The sequence below is a fragment of the Rattus rattus genome, chromosome 5, assembly GCF_011064425.1.
Source record: "Rattus rattus isolate New Zealand chromosome 5, Rrattus_CSIRO_v1, whole genome shotgun sequence".
In the NCBI taxonomy this organism is placed as follows: Eukaryota; Metazoa; Chordata; class Mammalia; order Rodentia; family Muridae; genus Rattus; species Rattus rattus.
Window position 1 is genome coordinate 126,369,277 of NC_046158.1, and position 26,568 is coordinate 126,395,844.

Genomic DNA, 26,568 nt, shown 5'->3' on the forward strand with positions numbered 1-26,568 from the left:
GCTGTAAATTCTAAGCTGAAATAAACCCTTTCCTTCCCACTGTGCTTTTGCTCATGGTATTTTATCACAGTGATAGGAAACAAATTAAGACATGTGTTGGGGAAAACACTCATAGATGTTGAATTCTGCTATTGGCTAACTTAGGATACTGACAAGGAAAATGTTGGGGAAAAGGCTAAAAAGAGAGCTACTATCTAATTGAGAGGACTCTTTCTCCATTCTCCAGGCAGGAGCTTCCCCTGTGCTGTGAGGTCAGAGGTAAACTATTTCATTGGCAACCTGCATGTCCAAAGTCTTCTAAATTTATTTCCTACACACTCAGATTTCAGCCCTCCCCCTGACATGCTGTATCTTTCTTACCAACCTAGAGTGCAGTAGTTATCCATCTGTAGAACATTAATTCATTTGCCTACAGTAGTCTTGGATTTGATTATTGAGTCTTAACAGTAGAAATAAACAAGCAATTCTCTGAGGTGGGGGCAAGGCACCGACACTTCCGGCTGATTGGATTTCCTGTGGAAGCTTTGGTAACACATGGAGCTGCACTTTTACCACAGGCCAGATTGGGGTGAGCATTATTCTGTGGTTTGGTGGCAATAAAATTTTAATAATTTATATGGTTTCTATTAATTTCAAATATCTGATACTGTTTTCTTTGATGGTTCTGCTAATCACTAACAATGACTATTTCTAATTATACCTTTAGGAGGGTGTTTTCTGCAAACTACTCGTGTGAACTATAAGAAAGAAAATTATAGCAGCCTAAAATGCTCTGAATCAGAGACTATCAAGCAAGGAATTTACTTGGTTCATGCTTTCTAAGATATTAATTATTTTTTACTGTCATCTCATCAAAATTAAAGATTCTAATTCTATCGAATATAAATTTGCTTCTTTGGTTCACTCTTTTAAAGATTTATTTATTTAATGTATATGAGTACACTGTAGCTGTCTTCAGACACACCAGAAGAGAGCATTGGATCCCATTACAGATGGTCATGAGCCACCATCTGGTTGTTGGGAATTGAACTCAGGACCTCTGGAAAATCAATCAGTGCTCTTAACCACTGAGTCATCTCTCCAGCCCTCTTTGGTACACTTTTAATGATAAAAATCCAACAGTAGTTTCTCTGAGTGACTTGAGACTTAGGTCATAGTTGTTTTGTCACCCAGGCTCCACTTTCAGAACTTAGCTAGTGGTCTCTGAGGCAGCCCAAGTTCAAGGAAAGGTCATATGGAGGCATGACAGCCAACAGTGCCAACTGAGGTCCAGCTAATGGTCAGCATCAAATATCACATATTTGGTGGAGTAATTTTGAGTGAATCTAGTCTCTCGTGCTTTGATTTGGACAAGTCAGTGCAGTGCAGAGCATGGATGAGCTTCCTCTGGCCCTTTTGCTTCCTACAGTGCTGTAACAAAATACCAGACTAGACAGCTTATACAGCAGAAACTTATTTCCTCATACTTCTCAAGGCTAGAAGTCAAAAACCAAGGTTCCTATGTGGTAGATTCCATCTGAGTTTCTGGAAGGAATGATACAGTCTAGACCTGTATCCTTTACTGTTAGTGGTGCTTTCTCCCCGAGTCTCTTCTCAACACCTGTGTATATGTTCAAATTTCCTATTTTTATAAGAATATCAATTGTGTTGGATTAATGATATTAATGATGTACCTCATGACCTCATTTCAAGTTGATTGCCTCTTAAAAATCTGTCTGTAAACATGATTATATTCTGAAGTACTGTCAGTTAAAGACTTCAGTATGAACTTACTGGAGGTTCACAGTGCATACAATTCCATCTACAAGCCCTACTAAAATTGCAGATTCATAACCATAAAAAATATGCCATTATTTTGAGCTATTGGCAATTAGAATAACCTGACATGAAGCAAAAGATAATAGAAGGCAGTGCTATGTCTCAGTTCCTGTGATATCTCAGAATACATGTGACAAATGCCCTCTGATTTCATTCAGGACCATACTGTTTAGAAATGCTATCAGGAAGCCAAATGTCTGGGTGGGAGCTACAGAGGACCTGCTTAATGCTCTCCTGTGATGCTGCTTCTTGGTTGAAAAAAAAAATGAGACGCACTGAAGCAATCTCTGGTTGAGGAGACAGAAAGACCACATTATTATAAGGATATAGCACAGGGAATCAGAAGCAGGTAATCAAATAAAAATCCAAGGCTGGATGGGCCACGTTGACTTTGGAACTTTTCCTGGGTGTAAAGAAACCTGCAATTACTAGCCGAGGTGAAAGAATGAAGGACCACTTTGCAGAGTGGGCCAGCCTGGTTCGTATTCAGGGTCTTCCCGGTACTAACTATGTCTTCCTAGGAAAGGTATCTATCTAATCTTTCCATGTGTCTGCTTTCTTACCTGTTGATTAAAACAAATAAACAAACAGAAAACCACCACATCTGTCACATGGAATTGTGATCAATGATTGATCACCCAAGGTCAGGTGGCCACTCTCTGATCAGGAGGCCCAAGGCCACAGGACCTCAGGCAGGGGACAAAACGTTAGAAAGTTCACCAAGATGGAAGTCCTAAAAGTAATATATTAAGGATATTAGAGGATGATAATGTAAAAACTTTAAAAAGTATTTGGGTCGTTTTGCTTGTTTTTCTTTGGATATGTGTTGCAATAGACTCTTGCTTGATAACCCAGCCCAGCCCGGGACACATGGTAATCTACGTGAGTCTTGATCCTCTTGCCTCGCCCCATAAGTACTGATATCATAGATACAGACCCTGCTCCTGGTTTAGATTGCACTCTTTATACTATTCTGTTCCTGCTTTAATTTATTACAGTAATTATTCATTGTTATTTTTTAAATGATATGCAAGGCTACAGTAGACCCCTATGGAGACAGCAGAGCATAAGAACTCTGTTAACTTTTAAATCGCACAGGCCTGAGGAGGGTGGCTCCTGGAGGCCACTCCTAGCTCATCGGCAACCGTTGTGGAGGGGTAGAGCCTAGACCTTAAACAGTGTCTTGGCATTGAATGTTCCGTCTGCCTTGGTGGAGGAACTGCTGCTGTTCTTGCCGTTTCTTCTGGCGTCCTTAGTTCCAAGGCAGGCTGGAAACTTCTGAAGGGGCTTTCTGTGGTAGAATTATAGTCTTGACCCTTCAACCACTGATGAATGAGAGCTGGCAGCTATGTGATCCAGCTACCATACATTTGAGCAGTTCTCATGTGTTTTCTACACCATTGCCCGTAAGTCCTCAGCAACACTAATACCCAACTGGAGCCACTGTAACCTGCTTATTAATGCAAATATTATTTCTCTCACCTGTTTCTCTCCACCTGCATTTTCTCCAGTCATCTGCAGATGAACTATTTGTCCTGGAAATCTTTTGTGAGTCTCTGCTTCCGGAGAATCATAAACTAAGACACCTTGTAAGATATTTCTCTAACAAAATATCTGACTCTGGGTAATTAATAAAGAAAAGAGATTCATTTAGCTTGTAATTTTGGAAAATGGAAGTCAAAAACCAGGTAGACCTATCTGTTTAAGGCCTACTAAGTTTTTCCCATCTGTCCCTGCCTCACCCTCTCACTACATTGAAACGTGGTGGGAAGATGAAACGGTAACTTGGAACAAAAAGGAAGCACATTTGAGTGGTCTTCCTTTGTAAGAAACTATTGTTTCAAGAATTAACCAGAGTCCTGAGTGAACTAAATTAGCCCCTTTGAGAGACAGAACCACCCTCTGTGACCCAAGCACTCACCACTACTCCCACAGCCTCTTGGTAAATTATATAAGGATCAAGCTTCTAGCTAAGGGACCTCTAGGAAAGACTTAAGCCAAAGCACCTGACTGGCCATCTAAGCTGCTGCTATGTAAACTGTTAAGCACGATGGTAGTTGTCTCAGTCTGCAGCTACAGAGAAATGCAGACTGCAGATGGTGAGGTGAAGCCCTTGTGGGAGGGGCCACTAGTGAATGGGATGCTTGCCTGACCATTTTTGAAATGGTCCATTCTTCCATTTTAATCTCATTCATTATTGAATAATTAATAATGATTTATATGACATTGACATTTTTCCCCCAGAAATCTTGACTAACTCTTTGACAAGAGATTAATAAAGAGTGGGACTTCAGATGTCAAGTTTTTATGAACAAGCGTCCAAGGCCGTCTCTGGATGGGTATTCTTGGCTGCATTCACCACGCTCTCCAGAGACTGAAAAGCAATTGTTTAGCTGGGTGGAGAGAGCCACGCTGAATTAAATTGACCTGCATGATACAGAACGTAACACTGAGCACATTTTACTAAGGGGTCTTTGAAAGACATCTATTTTATTGTAGCTGAGCGTGGAAATTATTATAAGGAAGTGATTATCTGCCTAATAATTTAAAATGCATGCATGATGTCAGCATCTAAAATTAAGACAGACTAGGGAACAAGATGCTTGGTCTTAAATAAAAAAGCTAAGTGCATCCTTAGTTCTTTCTCTGCTTTTTTTTTCCTTTTAGAAACATGAATTTGACTGTTGTCAAAAGCCAATTCTTATGCCTACATTCTGAAAAGAGGGAAAAAATTCCATTTATACTAAAAAACAAAAAAAGTACGCTGACAGCCTCACTTAATCCATATACATACACACCTAGGAAGACCTTTGTTTCAGATATAAGTGTTACTTTGCAGGGAAATCAGTGTGCTTCTTTGGGGTTGGTGGAGTTTTAAAGCTTGTCTTCAATTTCAAATAACTTTATTAGAAACCCAGGAGATAAGAGCAGACATAGCAAGGAAAGCCAACTGTTAGGATGTGAAACTGGTGAAGCTTCGGTTCGCTAGAATCCTCATGTTGTAGGCTTCTGGCTACAGCTGTTAACTCAGATAGAGTCGGACCCCTTCACCTTTGGGATAGTGAATGGAGTTGTGTGTTTTAGAACCAGTTCCAGCCTGCGAGGCTTACATTGGTGAGCTCGCAACACCCTCTGGACACTTGCAAAGCATTGCCTTCCCACAGACTGCTGCCAAGGTCACTGTTCTCTAAGAAAAGCAGCAATATTTCCCCCTCCTCTTCAAAGGACCTTTACATACTAACTCACTGCCACCTGCTGTGCATGTAAATTATTCATCAGTGACTCAAATGGCATTTTACAGCAGACCGTCTGAGCCCCCTCTATGACCATGGAGTAGGTAGAAAGGAAAGAGATTGGGGGACGTATTAAGGGGTTGCATCTCTTAGCATCAAACCAAGACAAAACGGGATGGGACAGAAATAGCCGAACTTCTCCCCTGAATAAGAAACTTCACCGATGATTTCCCGGCACCCATCATGGCTCTCGGTGGTCTGGAAGCATAGTGATGATTCACCTGTCAAGCTCTCATGCAGAACCTGTTTCTGAGGAATGGTGCATGAGGCATTTCACACTAAGTTGCAGAATAAAGAAGTTACTTAGCAGGGAAAGCACACCTTCCAAGCTGTTTTCTCTTCATGAGGAAAAGACAAGCCTTGGCTTGTAAAATGGAACAAAAGTCAATGCAGAGAGAATGCCGGGAGAAGAAGGCAGGAAAGGTCTCCACGTCTCCCAGCCTGGGAATGATCTCTCCCCACAGGCGGCTGATTGTGTCTGGCTTCCCATCTTCAGAGAGCTCACAGTTTAAGGACCAAGGACAGTGGCTTCTCTTTCATAATGGCAGTCTAAACCACTTGGCATTAAGTATAAATAATAACCTTTCTTAAAGAACGTGTCAAAATAATTACATTTTTATTGCATTTTTTTCTTCCACATCACAGAAGCAGGCACATCTTCCCTCAAATGGATGAAAAGATGGCTTTCTTACAGTGAGGCCTCCTCTGAGGTAACCCCACACCCAAGGGTAAGGCATCCTGTGCCTGTCATGGCTGACAGGGAGGCAAGACATTTCAGGAGCTAAGTCTACCTGAAGCTTGGCTTCGCTGGTGTCTTTTCTTTTGTAAGAAAATTCTTTACTCTGCAAAGGTCTTCTTTGATGCCAGATGAGCTGTCATTATTTTTGGCACTCCCTCACACTTTCTCTACCCTTCTTCCTTTCAGTTACAAAGTCCTCTGACACATTGACTATCTAACTTGCAAGTTGAGATTTTACATGGGATCAAGAGCCGAAGAAATGACTCAGCGGGTAAGGCACTGCACCACAAGTTCTCATAACCCAAGTTCAAACCTCGACTGACTCCCAAATGCTGTCCTCTGATGTCCATGGCATGAGCATGCTGGCACTCACCCACACATACCACATGCACACACATCATAGGCATGTATATAATAAGAGATAAAGTGAAGTTTTAAAGGGGGGGGACTGAGTTGTAAGTAGCTGGAATTTAGATTTCATCATTTTGCAAAGAATTCTGTTCAAATCCCTTTGAAATCCATGGTTTAGGATTTCACAATAAAGCCCATTAATGTTTTTCAACAGCACATTAAAAATTCAACAGCTCGGTCCTCCACGTGACCTGTTTCCATGCCGGCTACCTGGATGGCTCAGTCTGAAATTGATACCATGAGTGGCTTGAAGTGTGTTTCATTTTCATCAAATGTTTATAACTAGTGAGATAGTTAGGGAACACATTTCATTTTTCATATCCTGGATGGCCTGATATACAAGCCACCTCATCTCTATAGAGCAGGGAAATCATTTTAATTTGGTAAAGTGGGGACAGATTATTGGAGCCTGCTCCTGTTTACTAATAGCAGACTAGCAATGAATAGCATTCGTATTCCAGAAGCAAAAATTGCTGACCTGAGGGGAAATAAACCCTGCAAACACACACACACACACACACACACACACACACACACACACACACACACACACACACACTTTTTTCTTCCTTATCCTGTGTGAGTAGAAAAAGAACTAAAGGGCCACTTCTAGGAACACGAGAAGAACTGGTGAACATGGAGTTCAGGATGCACAGCCAACTGGAGTTTCTCTTATGGCCACTGCAGTTCCTCTCCGTGCAATTCCCTCATCTTCCTGTGCATGTTCAAGCCACAGCATCTAGAATCCAAAGGTTGGCAACTGCTCAGTCAGTATTTGCTTCAAAATCATGCACAGCTGCCTCCCAGATGTGCACTGTCCCTGTACCCCGTACCTCTGCTCTACAGTCTGGCTTGCTGGGAGCTGGTTTTGTGGGCAGTGCCTGGTGTTTCTAAATTGGCTGGAAAACCCTCACTGGTAAGGCTGCACAATCAAGGCCTTGGTTTCAAGGATCCCTTCACTCCTTAGGGTGACTCATTTTCTGCCACAGGAGGGATTTCCGAGAATATGAGGAACACCCTGGTGCATATCTCCTGCCACCAGCCTCCGGGAGACAGTTTCAAAACACATCTTCCAAAGTGGCTTGCAGGAAGTGATCATGTCTGAGTATCTGAGTGTTCCTCCTGCTTGTCTTGTTATATCTAAGGGGTGGGGAAATGAATGAGACTGCTGTTGTTTCTGTTGCAGGGGGCAGTCCCCTGCCTTGGGTTCACAGATGCTACAGAGCTGTCTTGGATGTTCAGACACCAACACGTGCGCGCTCAGCGGGTAGAGCTTTGTGGCCCAGGCCTCCTGGGAGGAGGCAGAAAACCTTCAGATCCCAGCAGAGCCCCTCAGCAACCCTCTACCCACAAACTTCTCCTAATTAAGCCAGCCGGTCTAATTACGGGGTGTTCCATCAAATATGTCTCCAGATGCTTCCGATGCAGCCTGCGGGTGCTGGTCAAAGCTGGTGAGGCTTCTGATCAAGGATGCTGGCCCTGCGAGCTCAGCGCGCATTCTCCTCTCGCCCGGACGCGCTTGTCTCCCAAGTACTGCGCAATCTGGCCTTGCTCATTTGCTCCACTGCCTGTCGAAAGCATAGAACGTAATTACTAAAGTTAAGAAAACATCTCTGTAATTAGCTAGGCAACTCTAAGCACAAGAAATGGAAATTAGTCACAGTATCATAAATTAGTTTGTGCATACATTACATTCAAGGATCACCCTTGGGGCTCAATGTTTGCAGTCTTTGGCGGCAACCCCCTGTATCTCAATAAAGCTTTCTTTCCAGGGTAAGTATGTCACAGGAAAAGGAGTTTCACTTGAATCTCAACTCACCTCTCTCTCTCTCCCTCTCTCTCTCTCTCATTTCTTTTGCAGTTGGCCATCAGAACAAAATCTAATATTCAGAGTAGAGAAAACAGGAGAGTAAATAGTTTTCTTGTTGATTTTATCTTCCTTTGTGGGCCTCCATTAACTTACAGCCGTCAGAGTGTCTCTCTAAGCAGACGGCTCATCAACTGTATTGTTTCAGTTATTAGGAGCGGTAGTCATAAACTCCTTAAATAACCCTGATTTTCAACTATTTTTGCAGTCCCTTCTCTTGCCAGCAAAAGCCAGGAAATTGGACTCAGGCACACACAACACAGCATTTGCATCAAAATAATACAGCGGGCACCAGCGAGCCACAATCACATCACTCAGAAGGAAGGAACAGAATACAAATTAAAGGAAGGATGTAAATTTTTCGCCATTAAGCTTCAATGACCATTTGAAATGGTGCAAGGCACAAAGGTTCTTGATGAGCGTCATCTAGTTTGATTATTCATACTTGTGCTTCTGCTTGAATTAAGGCAGGAGTGCTACAGCCTGTTAAGGGAAAATATTTGAATTGTAGTGAACTCTCACCTTGCCGCGCATCCATTTACTTTTCAAATGAATACTAGATAAGTTAGTGCATTTTCTAATCGGCCTGTTTTCCAGTGAGTGCCATCATTACATACCAATTTCCTTTAGAAGTGCTTGCTAAGAAACATTAACTACTTACAAATAAGGAGCTGTCTGTCACAGGCTGCAGCCTCGAGCTCACGGGCTTTTCTGTTATGGGAGCTGCTAGCTGAGAGTCCAAATTTGCCCGGCCCTGCCTTGGCTTCAAGGCCTTTCCCTACTTCCTAAGTTAGTCCTTCAGCAGGTATAAGGCAGCAGTCTTGGCCATGTGCCACCTTTCCAGAGCCAGGCAGAAGGCTGCTGTGGTTGTAGGTCAAGCCATCTTGTCACTGATTGACCATGTCACCCTGCAAGTGATTCTAATCCTACGTGCTGAGGACCTGGCAGGCAGGAAGAATTTGGATGCAGACTTTGACTCCATGGCTGGGGACAGGTACTATCAGTATGCCACTCATTTCTGGATACAGGCCCAGCAGTAAGTCGGTGACTCTGTTCAACGTGAAGAAAATGGAAGAGAGATTTTGAAGGTTGTTGCTGGGGAGGAGAAGTCCCACTTAAGAAAGGCATTTTAGGAACACATTTGGCATGGAGGCACTAGAATGTTGCTATGCCCTGAAGAGATATCAACTGAGAAAATATTTGTGCTCAATCAGGGAGCTAGAAGGTTGACCATTACTACTCAGAGCCTGTATTCGGTGCCACCGGGAGCTTCTTGGGGGAGGGGGTTCTCTTCATTATTGAACATTGCTGCCGCGCATTCGCAAAATCATGTCAGTTACGTTAAGTGTAGGAGTCTGTGTACAGGGGATGGAATCCAGGACTTTGCATATGCTAAGGCAGGATCTCATATACCTTCAGTCCAGGTATAGGGAAGAAAATTGCCTGGGAAACTCCCCTCACTCTTGAGGGGAGTGGAGGATGATAGAGTGCTGATGTGGTTATAATCCAAATGTTACTTGTACTTTTTTTTTTAAATAGAAAGAGATTTGAAAAGATTATAATCACAAAGCCAGTTAATCCCATAACTGAATTTAAATGTCAAATGAAATATGGGCAGAGTTGGAAACGAAGAGAGATGCAGAGCAGGGGTCGTGAGCATTCGATGGGAAGGTTGCAAAACAAACCCCCGTGAAGTCAGGGATTTCTTACTAATACACATGCACACAAACACATGAACGCATACAATGTAAAGAGGCATCTAAGAAGGCAATAGAGTTGTTCAGCTAATTATGAAACATCTAGGTAAATCGAGATATATTTAGAAATATATAAAAAGCCACCTGGAAAGATTGGAATGCCCAAAACCAATTTTTACACCCCCTTTTTAACACATTCATATCTCAAATTCTGGCAACTTGTTTTACTGCTTACAACTTTTTAATATCGTGCATACTTTAAAGCTTCAAAGAAATAATTTTTGTGTGAAAGAACATAGGCCTTTCCCCTTTTCTGTTTCTTTGAAGACTGTGTAATGCGGCTAAAAAAAACTGCACACACGATGCCCGTACCCACAAGTCATGGCTGAGGGAAGTGCAAATGATCCAAACTTCTCTCTGCTCCTATTCCTCCCCTTTCTTAGTGATGGCAGACATCCCCAGATGAGTATCTCTGTGACTTCTTTGGCCAATGGCTATCTCAGAGGTGGCACAAGCAGAGACTTGAAAAGCAGTCCTCACTGGCCTCATGCTGTGTCTGCAAGTAAACAAACTCCAGCTCTCTGCTGAGCCGTGGGATTCTGGGAGAAAACCTGACAGCCCGCTGCACTTGTGAATAAAACCATTTTCTGTGCAGTCACCACACATCTCGTGAACGTATATTAGCATTCACTAATTAGGAGTCAGCCTGGCCCAAAAGAACCACTCAGACAATGCCAGCATCAGGAGCGAGGCACCAAATCATAGTGAGTCCACTTTCTTTAAAATTATCTTGTGCTACTATACTACAATTTTTCATATTGCTAAACAATTCAAAAATGTAGTTGTCGATGTGCTAGAGATGCTCCTGAATCTTGGTATCCTGTGTAACTTTCTTCATGCTCCCGGTTGTCCACCCAGCTGTGTAACAAGCTGACCATGTACACCAACCATGTTAATAAACTGGCCCCTAGCCAGGTACACAACTCAATTAGAAATGACACTTCTCATTGTTTTGACAGCTAAGCATGTGAGAGTGTGTTGTGCACACACATGAGTGTAGCATGTGACATCAGGGCCCTGTCTGTGTCCCCTGGAATTTCTTGAATTTTTTATTTATGTGCCATCACTCCCAACATCCAGCCTCTTCCTCTCTTTGTCCAAAGGCAGACAAATCTTGAGTGTCAGAGAAGCTGGAGAGAGAGTGCCTGGGGTATCTCGATTCATGACAGATGAGCAGACGACATGTGAAAACTTTATGCCTGTCTCTGAGCATGACAACTTCGGGCCATGACCCCTGACTCCAAAGCCCCTGAAGTATTGAACCAGAAGTACTCTCTGTATCTTTTCTGGACACCATATCTTCGCTTAGCTTCTGATTGGTCCATTTCCCCTCTCCTTACTGAGTTTCCTAGGAACCAACTTAGTTTATTGATACTTTTTTTTTTTTTTACTGCATTGAGGATTGAAAACTGATTCTTGTGCATCCACAGCAAATGATCTAACACTGAGCTGGACCCAAAGCTTACTAGAATCACTTCTTACTAAATTTCTTACACTAAATTTCAGGGTCTCTTTTGGGGAGATCAAATACAATCTAAACCTTTTTTCGTCTAGCCCCAAATTACACTTGTAGCTAGCTGGCTCAGAAACTCCATTAATGTCATGGTATCCCATGAGCTTCATTCTATAAGATGCTTGATGTTCATGACTCTCCTGCCTGCCCACGTCTATATTGATACATCACTAGACATCCCACGGGCTCTTCTCATGTCTGATGTGACAGAATCGACAGGTTGTTTTCTTATGTGTTTGCATCTATTCCTCTTTCCACAAAGTAGAGTACCTTCTAATATAACCACAAAGTTCTCACCGATTGACAGTACTAGAGTACTAGTCTATTCCTACTTACCCCAGCCACAGTTGGCTGGTTCATCAAGAGGCAATGATTATAGTGATTGAAATACCGCTCTGGAATTTTCAGAGTTGAAACTGCAAAAAAATGGGTGGTTAGATCAGGGATCTCTAAACAATTATGATCCCTTCCAGGTTGATATTCAAAGACACACACACACACACACACACACACACACACACACACACAGAGAGAGAGAGAGAGAGAGAGAGAGAGAGAGAGAGAGAGAGAGAGAGAGAGAGAGAGAAAGAATATTCATGGGTCTTCACCATTGCCTAATACATCACTGTGACGCTTTTGGTCCTGAGTCAGATTGAAGTATGCCTCTCTGTCTGACTAGCCTTTCTGGGCTCCTAATTTTTCACTCACAGTCCTGTGAAGTCTGGTTGCTGATCCCAGAGACTAGAGCTAGACTGGCTGATCACTGTGTATGACATTTCCTCTTGTGAGTTCCTGATGTATTTTTTATTTATTTATGTAGTGTGGTGCTCAGAAAACAAAACCATGGAATCCACTGAGCAGCAAATCCACTGCCCCAGCTACGTAAGTCAAGCCCTTAATTTCATGGATGTTAGTAGTTCTTCTTCCCCTGCCTTCTCATTTTGAAATACCAAAATACCCTCTCTGAGGCTAACAGCATGGGAGGACAGCTAAGCCATTATCATACCAAAATAAAGCCCCAATGACTCTGATTATTTACAAACAGGAAAGTTCTAACTTTCCCTTGGCTCACTCATTTGAATATTAGTGGTTCCAAGGTCTGCCTCTCCTCTTGGGATGTCAGGACACCGCCAATATACCAGTTCAGAAAGGACAGGGCAGAATGGTTCCAGAATGGGTGGGGTCCCCAATCTGTCTCTCCCTCTGGGACCTCTGACCCTGCTGCCCAGGGTGGGAAAGCAGAGTCCAGGATGAATTGTTACGGCCATTTTAGACAAAGGCCTTCCCTGTTGATCTTTAATGAAGCAGAGTAGATCTTAGTTTGCTAGTACCTCTTGTTTGGGGGTTGGTTTGAATGGATACACTTTACTCAGGGTGAACCAAGGGTCTATATATATATATTTGGAGGAAGGGTCATTGGCTAAAGGCTAAGGCTACCGAGATGCCTCATTAACATGGAGAGATATTCCAGATGCTGTGTATGTGAATTTCTTCTTGTGGCCTCCCGGTTGGAGATCAGTCTGTGCCTTGCACAAAAACCGAGAAGATGCTAGCTGTACTCCTGAAGGTGTCAAGTTGTGAGATTTCTGGGTTTTGAACTTGTTCTACGTTGCCAGGTCCATACCAATTCCTTTGGTGACACAGTCCGCATGCCCTACAAAATATGTGTGTGGTTAATCAATTTATCACAGAAAATCTTCTTGTTGCGGAGCATGGTCGCTCAACAACCTAACTTACTTCAAAGCAGCTGTGGTGTTTCCATATCAAACACATACAAAGGTCCCTCACTCGCTCTTTAGAGGCTGGGGATTGAGCCCAAATGGTAGAATGCTTGTCCAGCACACACAAAGTCCTGGATTCCATCCCCTATACAGCATAAAACTAGGCACATTCCATGTGCAATCTGAGTACCGGAGGATGAGAAGTTCCTTTTGGTGACATAGCCAACTCAAGGGAAGCCCTAGTCTAATACTGGAGACTTGGTAATGTTCTACTGTTGTGAAAATAAAAAGGAAACATTTAAGTGGGCCTTACTTACATTTAGGGGTTTAGTCCATTATCATCATACTGGGAAGTATGGCAGCATGCAAACAATAGTGCAAGCTTGGTTCCAGATTGCAAAAAAAGACACTGGCCAGGCTTGAACATTTTTTTAAAAATCACCAGAACTTCCTGATCTAATCCATGTTAACTTAATGACCAAGCATTCAAATCTATGAGCAGGTATTCTTATTTCAAACAACAACTGAGACTACACACATGGATTCAAATAATCCATTATTTTTCTAGAAAAGCATACAGAGGCACGGAGGAGTTTCTGAATATACTGTTCTTACATGGATGGGAAATGTTCATCACTGGCATTATTGTCAAATAACTTGAAAAAAAGTAAAATAGAACTACCAGATGCCAAACTCTAGTACAGGATGAACAATGAGACTAGGGGAGAAAATATGGTCTGCATACATATAAAATGTCCAGATTGTCGACAGATGAACATCACCGGAGAAAATATGGTACACGTGTTACAGCAGGAGATCATCCGAGCCACGGCAGAGATCTATGTCTCAAGCAGACACGTACCAGGAGAATACTCTCGTGCAAGGCATCTAGAATAGTCAGAGGTATAGAGAGAGGAAGTAGTAGTTGCTGCGGGGTAAGAGGAAGGGAGAATGAGAAGCTGTGGGGTGGGTCTGGGGACTCAGTTTGCAGGAGGAAGGGGCTCTGGAGACAGATGGTGTTGATGGCTGCATGACATAAGTCAGACACTTCAGAGCGCTGAACTGCATTCTTAAGATAGACAAGGTGTCAGGCAGACTTTGTTATGTCTATTTTTACCACGATAAAATAGAAAACGAAAAATGAAAATAGCAACAAAACTGCATTATGTAGCCTGGGAGAGCCTCCAAGACCTGGCTTTCATAGTGTCTCGGAGTTTAAGCTGTGAGTTCTCTCCCTTTGTCATCTGTACTGCCAACTCTTCACTCACAGGGGTCCTTATTCACCACATTTCCAAAACATACTCTCAGTATTGCCATCTCCAGAACCTTCCACCTACCTCAAATTCTACACGCATATTATCCCGATGGTTTTTTTCCAGTTACAGAAATTGGCCTTTGAGGTTGGTGACTATCGATGATGGAAGGATACAGAATAGGACAAGCAGCCTATTCTCCATACTGAACCAAGTACCACAGCAACAGACACAAGTTGGCCTGAGCACTCACCTGCGGAAGGATCTACTGTAAGCATCCTTCTGTCACATGTCCCTAAAGACTCCTATCTACCTTTCCAATCTCCCAGGTAGCCATGGAAACTGCTCCCCACATGGACATCAAATGTGACCTCTCCTCACTCCTCAACCACTATTGCATTCATTTTGTCTCACCAGCAGTTCTGACCACATCTTGCCCGGTAGCGTGTGTGCCCGTGTCTGTATAACCCAGCTCACCTCTGCAACCTTGGGCAACTCACATCACCTCTCTTGGCTTCAAACCTTACATCTTTAAAATGGGAGACAGATGGTGCTACCTCAAAAGCTCACCCCTAACTATCTATGCTTTTGATCTTGGAATCTGTCAAGACCTTAGGACATATCATAAGCCTTTGGAAAAGCAGAAATTAAAAGTTAAGGTAACAATAAAAAGTAACCCACATTTATTGATGTGGCCTTCCCCTTGGTGACAGGGAGTGTTCTCCATCGGAGAGAGGCAGACCTCACCCAGGCCCCAAGCTTAGTGACTGATTACGTTTTGTCCTCAATTAAATCACCAATCCAAGTCTCCTTGTCCCAGGTTTCTGTTTTGTTTTGTTTTGTTTTGTTTTTACACATTAACTTGGGTTTTTAAATGTTCCACTAACAATTCTTTTGTGAGTGAGGGTGGAGTTCCTCAGTAGCCATCCACCTTGTTTTATGAGACAGGATCTCTCTGGAGCTCGGTGATTAGGGTCAAGCTGGCTGTCCACTGAGCCCCAGTGATCCACCTGTCTCTGCCTCTTGCACTCTGAGGTGGCAAGCAAGCGAGTGTGATCAAGCCCAGCTTTTTATGTGTGCATAGCTATCTCCCCAATTCCCCACTAACAATTCTTTTATTCAGCCAGTGTTAGTATTTCACATCTATAACCTCAGCTCTTGGGATGCTGAGGCAGAAGGTTGCTGTGCATTAGATGTCAGTCAGAGCTTTAAAGTTCCAGGCCAGCTTGGGCTCCAAAGTAAGACTCTGTTTAATAAAAACAAAACAGAGCAAACCTTTTTGAAACAGATTCACAAGTATCCAGGTCCTGCCCCAAACTCTGTATGTAGCCAAGGATGACCTTGAACTCTTGTTTCTACTTCTCAAATACTGAGACTTTAGGTGTATACCAACCACTATACACCATATCAAGCTTTTGGCTGTGCTGGAATTGAACTGTTTTGTGCATGTTAGGCAAGCACTGTATCAACTGAGTAATCTACACACACACACACACACACACACACACACACACACACAGTATACACACTGTTAATTTTTCAGTCAATGTTTTGGTGTTGGTTACTGACACTTTTAGTGTCTCAGAAAAATATCCTAATTTATAGGTTACATTTCAGACACAGAAGAACTGAGTTGGCACACACCCAGGGGTGATATTTCAAAGTGCTATCATGGGACGGAGAGATGACTCAGAAGGTAAGAGAGCACAAGCTGTTCTTGTGTAGGACCCAAGTACAGTCAATCTCCTCACACAAGTCCAAGCAGCTCACAAACACCTATAGCGCCAGGGAACCCAATGCTCTCTCTGACATCTGTGGCACCCTCCCCCCACATATGTGTAAACCCACGAATGTATAATCAAAATTATAATAACGCTAAATCAAAGTGACATTGTGATATCATTTGCCTCTTAATTGTGATAGCTTTTTCCCTGTTCCTTCACTTCTCCAGGACTCAGAGTCCAGGGTCTCTGCTGTCCTTTGGATACTTTTTTCCCTTTATCGTTTAACCCCTTTCCCCCAGAATGTGAGAACAGGGAACAAGAGACTGCACTCATTTTTGCCATCATTTCTCGATTTTTAGGGTCATCATCCCCACCTGGCCCATCCCAAAATTCTAGGCAGAAATTATTTTGTTATATTTGGGGACCTTTAGCAAAGAGTTAACTACTGTGAGACATATTTATTGGGCCAGATTGACACTCAGCACTCCAAAGATCTGCTCTAGCAGAATTATGATGGAGTCTTGGGCAGCTAGCATCCACCCTCACTAATATCCAGGTTGCCACTTCACAAAGCAAAAGACCAGTCAAAGTAGATCCATCATTTGTCTGATAGAAAGCAGCTTGGCTTTATCAGGCAGTAATGGTGCAAGCCTTTAATCCCAGCACTCGGGAGGCGGAGGCGGAGGCGGAGGCGGAGGCGGAGGCGGAGGCGGAGGCGGAGGCGGAGGCGGAGGCGGAGGCGGAGGCGGAGGCGGAGGCGGAGGCGGAGGCGGAGGCAGCAAGTGGATGGACCTGTTTTGCTACATGTTCAATGAGTGGCTCAAAGCTTGTCATCCTGTAATTCTAGGAAAACCAGCAATTTCCACTCAAGATGTTTCTTGTGGAAGGAAAGGCTTGGCCATCCTATGTTTCCCAAGAGCCTCTAATTTGCCAATCTTCAAGATACAAATGTTGCACTTAAGATTGGGTAAAGGCCGCCAACTGCTCTTTGGCCAGTTTACTTATGGTCGTTAATGCAAGTACAGAGGAAAGTCTCTCTGGAGTGTAGACATTTTACCCAATTGCAAATAAACTTAAAATGGAAGCAGTGGACAGGGGGAGAGTGAATACGTAATTAAAATTACTGTATCGAAAAACCTTCACTCAATTATTTGTTCTTTCCAAGACCTGATTATCTGTTTAATTTGAAGAGACAGATTTTTTTGTTAGCTGTAAGAGCCAGCTTCCCAGAGGTGAATTATGAACATTAGGAGTTGTGTTATTAAGTTAAATTTAAATTTCATTTTGAAACTATATATACATATATGTGTGTATACCCAAACTCTATCCCCACATTCTCAGTGTGTGTGTGTGTGTGTGTGTGTGTGTGTGTGTGTGTGTGTGTGTGTAAAATGTATATATAGTTTGGGTTCAAGAAAAAGCTGCAAAGTTGAACATCACAGTCTCGACTCCTATGAGAAATCTATCTCCCCTCATCCAGTCTGACTCTTTCTACTTTAATTTTTGTCAGGGGAAAGTTGGGAGATTGTGAGAATTAACCCATTGTGCTCTTCTGAAGTATTTCCTGAAATTTGCCTTGCTTTCTACCATGCCCACTGTTCCTGCTAAATAACAAAATTTCTCCTGCCATTAAGTCCAGATTATAACTTGGAAGGGGAGTTAAGTCATGGTATTAGCCAGGCTCTATCCTCTCCTTCACCCTGTGACCCAAATGTTGGATTAGCAAAGACATATGGCTTGATCCTGCTGATAAAGCCTTTGGGGTCAGCCTTGGAGGCCAAACTGGCACCTCTCCAGGGTGGTCCCCATTGTTCAGCCTCAGGACCAAGAAGGCAATTGTGAATCCATCCTTATGCTGCAGCCTGTGGGCCATGGTGGGCTGAAGGAAAAGAAGACAGAGAGAGAAGAGCTTGCTATATCTGTAGGGTCATGAAGCCAAGTAGCATGAACTTTGGTGCAAAGAAGAGAAAGGAGACTATAAGGGAAAAGAGAAAGTCATCCTACCCTACAGCTGGTCAAATGGAGAGATGTGAGCAGAGTTCCTCTCCACATACCATCAACCCTCTGAGTTTATGATCCATCCATAGTACACGGCTCTTCTTCCCAGACCCTTCCAGCCTGTAGCAACAGCCTCTGAATGAGTGTAAAGAAAGTAGAAGACACACATGGCTTTTTCCAAATCCCAGAGCATTAGAACAACAGCCGGATAATGCCTACTTCCCACCATGATGGAGAAGTACCACATGAACACTCCCACTGTAGACCATTAGTAAACTGGACAAAACTGTTACTACACATTGGAATGCAGGCTCTCAGGAGAGGGAAATAAACAGAGAGACTTCATGTCCTGACTGTCTACCTGAAAAACTTTTATAATCACAGTATGGAGAGGTAGAGATCAAACACACCATGGTACACTGAAGTGAGGAGTCAAAGATCAAAGTTTGGGCCTGGTTGGCTGCAGTACTAGGAGCAGAATGCCAAACAGGATAAAGGTATCAGAGAAAGAGCTCTGCTCATCTGTATCAAGTCCATATTAAAGTTTTGCCCAAATACAACATTCAGGCAGCAGGAAGAGGCAGTGAGCCACTAGGCTTGGCTTAAGGATCTGAAACCTCAAAGCTTGACCCCAGTGACACACTTCCTCCAAAAAGGCCACATCTCCTAATAGTGTCACTCCTTATGAGCCTATGGGGGCCATGTTCATTCAAACCACCAAAGGGACTGAGGAATACCTAAGAGATTTGTTCTAAAGAATTGACTCACACGATTATGGAGACTGGTAATCCCACCACCAGCAGAGTGAATTGGCAATCTAGGAATCTGTGAGAGCCAATGGTTTAGTTACAGCTCAGAACTGTAGATCTCAACCTCGGGAGAGCTGATGATGCAACCCCATGCCTAAGCAAGACAGGCTCAAGAGCCTTGTAAAGAGCTTCTTTATCAGACAAGAAGAATTCTCTTGCTCAAGGGAGATCATTTCATCTTATTTGATCTTTCTGTGTTTTGGGAGGGGCCTGCCTACATTAGGTAGGCTAACACAATATACTGGATTTAAATGCTTACCTCATGCAAGATTCACAAGAAACACTCTACAGTTGTTTAGGTAAGATTGGCTCTGTAGGCTCACATATTTGAATGCTTGGGGAGTAAGGTTAGGAGGTGTGGCCTTGATGGAGTAGGTGTGCTCTTGTTGAAGGAGTCATGTCACTGGAGGTAGACTTTTGCAGTATCATATGCTAAATCCAGGTCCAGCTCTCTTCCTGCTGCCTGTCAAACCAGATGTAGAATTCTGAACTCCCTCTTCAGCACCATGTCTAGCTGTGTACCACCATGCTTTCTGCCATTACAATAATTGACTAAGCCTCTGAAACTGTATGCCATCCCCAAGTAAATGTTTTTCTTTTATAAGAGTTGCTGAGGTCATGGCATCTATTCACAGCCATAGGACTCTAGCTAAGGCACACCAGTAGTAGGAATTGGCCAGATATCTGAGCACTCTTTGGTCATTCATTGTGGCCATCACACTGATTTTTATAGGTAGCAACAGTTGTAAACTCTATCTAGTTGGTCTCCAGTCCCGAGGGTGCTCAGCCACCATCCATGATTTTCAAGAAGAGTGACAAGTTAGAACAAAATAACTGTGTCCACAGTGCAGCATCCTCATTACCCTGATGCTGGTGAGGGTGTATTATCATCATAAATGAAAAAAAGAGAGGAAAGAACGAAGTCGGAATGATGAAGGACAGCAGACAGAGAGAGAGGGAGGGGGAGGAGAGGAACAGGGGAAGGGGGGAAGAGAGATACAGACAGAGACAGAGAGAGAGACACAGACAGAGAGAGACAGTGAGAGGAGTCCTACACAGTAAGAGCCCTGGCTTCCAGAAGTGCCACATACAGGGTTTACTTCAAGGATGGCTTCTCTAATAATGTGTTTTGACGGGCTTGAAATTGGCCTGATGTAGGCCAATAACCAGGGGAGAGTCGAGTGTACATAGCAGAAAATCTATGCTCTCTAGACACCTGCTTCCAGCAGGAGAATCCCAGATATTGACCTTCAATTCAGCTGCCGCCTGACTGATGCTGAGATAAGGAGAGCTAATCTGTCCACCCTCCAAGGCCCTTACAGACCCACTACTTCAGGAGATTGCTTCAGCCATGGCTTCGCAAGTCACTAAATGGACCTGTATTTACTCAAGCCAGAGTAACAGACCCAGGACAGGGTGTGGCCTTTTCGAGACTTCATTCCCCCCCATACCCACCTCCTCAAAGATTCCCAAAATCCCCCTACTAGAGACTTGAGAATGCAAATGACCCTAGAATAATAATTGAGTTTCAGTTCATAATTTAGAGCCTTAGAAATTTCTGTGGCCAGGAAGAGAGGTCCCTGGCCTCTATGTTATTTTAGTAACACTCAAACACATACTCTGTTTAAAGTATAATGGTTGTCACTGAGTTATCAACTTGGCCAGATCTGGAATCACCTGGGAGGCAATCTTCTGGACATGCATGTGAGGAATTATCCAGATTAGGTTAACTGAGGAGTGGAGACCTACCCTAAGAGTGGGTTGCTCTAGTCCCTAGACATGGATCCTGGACTAGAAAGTATCAGCATAGTTGCTGGTCTGGGTTATAGCAAAATCAATGCAATGGTCATTGTAGCATTGCCTTAGGAACAGCCATTAGATGGAGCATAAAAGAAAGGAACACAGCAGCTTAAAAGGATTTTTTACGTTTTCTTTTCTGGTCAAAGTCCATCCTGGAGATTGTCCAAGGTGTCAAGCTCTGCTTGCTTCTACCGAGTACAATTCTGAGCTTCTGAGGGGCTGGTGTAGAAGGGTCTGGGTGAAGCTAGAGAACATATTCTAAGCAAGCAGGGGACTTTCAAATACTTGCATTCTTCATCTTAAGAAAGTAAGGATTTAAAAGAAGATAGTAAGCATGATGGACAACCAAAATCAACAAAATTTAAGCCTTGAAATCCAGAGCCATTAGTGTTTATTTGGTCCAGCTCTAACTGTGTAGTACAGAGGAGGTGTGTATGCGTGTGTGTGTGTGTGTGTGTGTGTGTGAGAGAGAGAGAGAGAGAGAGAGAGAGAGAGAGAGAGAGAGATTCTCACGCTGAGCATAATCTAGAAAGATAGAAAGGTTTACAAAGAATTAAAAACTAATTCTTAAATATAAACCAAAAACATATTGAGAACCAAATTCATTCAGGAGTCGGATCAGAATTTCTTTCCGTTTCTATTAAGACGAAAACATTTAAAAATAAAATCCAAACCAAAGGCATATTGAGAACCAAATTTATATTGAGCCAGAACTGATTTTTTTTTCCTTTCTAAGACAAAAAACATTTAAAAACAAAATCTTGGGCAGAATTCTCAGGGAAGCTTATAGATGCAACCACACGTAATTTTTACATCTTAAATTATAAATTGGGTTCTGTGGACAAGGCTGTGTTCTGGATGTTATGTGAATGTCAGTTACCCATACCCTTGGGAGAAAGGTGATCTTCCAAAAGTTTGAGGGCTCTTTTTCTTCTTCTTCGTCTTCCTGAAACATTTTTTCTTGATAAGGATGATTTCTGCCTTCTGTGACCATGATTTCGAATATGACTTTCCTGAACTTTGTAGCCTTATTTTGAAGGAAAGCATTTTAAGAGCGAGGGATAAAATTCAATTAACTGAGATGACAGGAAATAATCTACTAAGCAAGTAGATCAGGCCGTGGGAAGCTTTCATACCTTTCAGGAAGGAAATAGCCTATTTCATGCCTTGTTATCTATTGACGCAGGAGTTTATTTCTCTTGAAGCTGTTACAGATCTACCTAATGAGGCCTAAACACCACTGCCAAGCAATTAGAGTTTTTATTGTATCACTGATTTCCTTCATTTCCAGAGCTGCTGATAGTCATTAACCGACTCTCTCTCATCTGAGAATGCACGAGCATTCACTCTAGCTGGCTGGAAAATACAGGCAGTCCACTGACAGCAGCTGAGGGTAGACAACCTCAGACAGCTACTGACCTGGTACAGTGTGTCTATGTGCCTGTGTGTGCACGTGCGTGCTTGCGTGCATGCATGTCTGTCCGTCTATCTCTGTGTGTTTATGTGCCAAGTAGTCAACATAGAGGTCAAAAACTTATGGGAGTTCTCTCCTTCCATCATGTGGGCTCTAGGGTTTGAACTTGGGTCTTTGGGCTTAGCCTCAAGCCCCTTTCCTCCTCTGAGTCATCTCACTAGCTACAACTTCCATATATCTTATTAGTCAAGTTATTTGTACTCACCATGTTCATTTACTTTTCTGTAGATACTTTCACAGGTATGTACTAATTCATACATACGTGCCCTCGCGTGCACACACACACACACACACACACACACACACACACGAGGGGAGGACACATGTTGCATTTTCTGATTCCAATTCACTTACCTTTGAATTTGAACTGTCTTGAGATTTGCTCATACTCAGTGGAGTTCAGCAGAAATTACTTCAGGGCAAGGTCATAAAAAGTAATGTAGCTTTTGCCTCGGGGACTGGAATGCCTGCTGTTATAGACTTTTAGCTGCCAGGATAGAAACATGATGGACAGAGGATGCCATATCCTAGGAAAGCACAAAAATCCTGTGCAGACAGAGCACATGGAAAGAGAAAGAGATTCCTCACCATATGTAGATGAGCCATCCATCCGTTTATGTGTAAGTTCCATGAAAAGTGCCTTCCTGGAGTTTCAACCCACACAAACAATGAACATTAGTAAAATGGTACCCAGAGATTAACCCAGTAAGTTTGGGCATTATGTTGCATAGCAATATACAACCATAACACCACATCCTAAAACCTGTGTATACATTCTTTCTTTGTATACATTCTCTTCCTGAATGGGAGGGCCAAATATTCTGAGTTCGTATCATGAATAGTTTTCCTGCCCTTGGTATTTATCATTGACTAATTGTCAACTTCTTACAAGAGTCATGATTACTCTTGTCCTGAGGCTTGTCCATCTTAGTCTTCATGGTCAGGGAAGAGCAGACTAGAAGTACCAGCAGACCCTTTATTAATGAAAAGTGGATATATATATATATATATTTAGATAGATATAGATATAGATATAGAGATAGAGATAGAGATATAGATAGAGATATAGATATATATGTAGGTACATATATAGATACATATGTACATCTCCCAATTCTTGCCCATTACATGGTATATTAGTTACTTTTCTCATCGCTGTAGGTAATGAAATACAATGACAACAATAGATGAGAGATTTATTTTGGCTTGCTGAGTTTTAAGTCCATCATGATGGAGAAGATATGATGGGGATTCATGGCAGCGGAGTGTGAGACAGAGATATATATTGGCCGATGAAGAAGCAGAGAGCTCAGGCCAGCACAACAAGCAATTATAACCTTTAAGGCCCACCCCAAGTGACCTACTATTAGCATCTAGTCCACAGTCCCAAAGATCTAGAGTTCTACTAGACAATATAGCATGTGATCTTTAAAAAAGCACACCAATGTCACAGCTCTCAGAACATGGTCAAAGGGGCAGACTGTGCATATGGCAAAGTGGAACTGGTATCCAGTGTCTCCAGTGGGAGGCTAATAAGAAGAGATCCCCACATGGGTGCTAACATCAAGCTGGGTGCTAACATCAGGGTTGTCCTGTTATCTGCCTTTCTTCTCCAGGGGATTTTCTGCAGTTGGCAGAAAGGAACTCAACTAAGTTTATGGGAGCTGAAGTTATTTGCTTGGTACATTACTGAAGCCTATGTGTTCATGGTAATTGACGTTCATGAAGCTGCCCTTTCTATGTCAGACAGTGATCTGGGGCTTTTTGTATGCAAGCTGGTGACAAATTATGCAAAGGGTATTGTTCCTAAAGAAACATCAGAATGCAAAGCCTCCATAATTCAACATTCATCTCAGGGAAGGAGGTAAGCATTTCTGATTACTGACCATATGGTGACAGTACACAATTCACTCAATCTGTCAGCTTTGAAATGACACTGTTCTGGCTTAAATGTTATTTCATGGACTTACACTATTTCAGATTTGGAGTAAAATCTAAGAGAACTGATATTATACATTATACTAAATTAAACCCACCTAAAATTGCTTTATATCACTTTCATGACTTGTGTTTTTATCATTCTAGTTGACAGTACTGTGTTAGTTTTCTCATTGCAGCAACAGAAGCAACTTAAGGAAGGAAGGAAGGAAGGGAGGAAAGAAGGAAGGAATAGAGGGAGAGAGGAGGGGAGGGAGAGAGGAAGGGAGGAATGAGGGTTTATTCTGGCTCACAGTTTAAGATGGATGCAGTTTGTCACATGAGGAAACCTGATGGTGAAAGCTGAGACAGCTGGTCACATTTTGTTCCCAGGAAGCAGAGAGAGATGCACATAGGTACTCTGTTTATTGCTTCTTTGCATTTAGTCTGAGTACCTAGCCTATGGGAAGTGCCATTCAAGGTAGGCCGTCCCTCCTCAGTCAGACCACTTTGGAAACACCCCCATTAGACACACTCGAGAGGTTTGTTTTCACAGTAATGCCAAACCCAGTCAAGTTGGTAATTGTGATTAACAATATTCCCAATAGCTAATATTTCTTAACATTATGTGTTGGGAGAATCTCTTGTATAGTGTATGGGAGCATCACCTGTCAATAAAAAGCTGATTGGCCAATGAGCAGAGGCAAGAAATAGAAGGTTGGAGTTCCTATAGAGAAAGAGGAACTTTGGGATAGAGTCACGCATAGGAAGAGATTTACCCTGAACTCTGAGGAGACAGATTCATGAAACTGAGGAGAGGTAACCAGTCATGTGGTACTCATAGAATACAATAAGCGGGTTAGTTAAGTGAGGGAGCAGCCCAAGCTTATGGCCTAAGCATTTGTTCATATATAATTAAGTCTCAGAGTCTGGGGTTTGGTTGGAAAAGCCCATGGTTACATTGTTAAAGATAATATAATTATAAAATAAAAACATATAAATGCTTTTTATGTTTTGACTCTAGATGTTATATTACTAAGGTTCTAACATGCCCGAACCCTAGCTTCAGTCCCTGGTACTAGAAAAAACAAACAGACATAAATGATCATGTTCAATCTAATAAAAAACAAAAGTTACCAATATCAAACGGACACCTGAAGAAAATTGAGGCCACAGAGAGATTAAGCTTTCAGTTACTCAATGAGGAGGTGATACGAACTGAGACTGCAAACCGTGTAGTCTAGTTCTCGAACTTAGTGTGCCCTTAGGTTATATTTTCTCACTTAAACCAATGTCCTTATGGTAGACGACATGTTGCTTTTTGTTTTATCGGCTACACTGTTTCAGAAGAGAGCACGAATTCCCAGGCAGTTCCATGGAGCTGAATCCCACAATGATTGCCTAGCCTAGGCAGCATCCTGCCTGCCTCCGGTTTCCTAGTTGTATGATCCACTTTTTGAGTATTCTCTGAGGCTGCCCCTTGTCGAGCCAAATACGTTTAATATAAATTTAGGACTATAGGGTATTCTTTTCTTTGACTTTTTGAATTTTTAAAGATATATTTTATTATTTTATGTGTTTGAATGTTTTGGCTGCATGTATGCATGTGAACGACATAGGTACCTGGTACCTGTAGAAGTCAGAAGAGCTCAGCAGATCTCCTAAGACTGGGGTTACTAATGGTTGTAAGCCACTAGTAGGTGCTAGGAACGGAACCTGGGTCCTACACAAGAGCAACAAGTACTCTTAACCATTGATCCAACTCTCCAGCCCTTCTCCTTTCTTAAGGTGGAACTTGGGTCCTCACATGTGCCAGGCAAGTACTCCGCCATCTTAAACCTTTTTTAAAAGTCCATTTTAACCATAAAACTTGAAACGTGATGACCTCACGGGCATTTCGGAAGCCCTCCTCTGGAACGAACCAGGCACCGTTCCAGATATCTTCATATCTCAACTCCTTGAAACATCATAGCAACCAGTGAGGTTGGCACTATGGTTGCAATTGTACGTGTATCACCAAAGGCCAAGAGAAGTGGAGTCAGGGAGGTTGACAATCACGTCTCTCGATGGCCGTTTTCTCAGGTAGACAAACCAAGAACAGGCTGCTATATGCAAGCCAGTTCTGATGAGCAGCACAGGAGAGACACTGAGGGAGAGCTTACCTCTCAGGCTGATCACAGGAAGGCAACAACGATCCCAGTAGTACCCGGAGGTGGAAAAGCAAAGAAGAGACTCCTATCACTGTTCCCAGGGGTTCCAGAAGAACTCAAGGAACTGAATTGGAGATTACCCGTGAGCTTCTGAAGAGCCCCTGAAGCAACTGTAGTGATAATTCACACAGAGAGAGAGACTGTAATGCATGGATGGTATCCTGGCTGGAAGAAATGCAGGCACAGTAACCTCCCGGGACTGGGAAGTGAAACAAATTGGCACAGTCTTAGTGAATACCCACTTTAGTTGGCCATGAGTGCTCC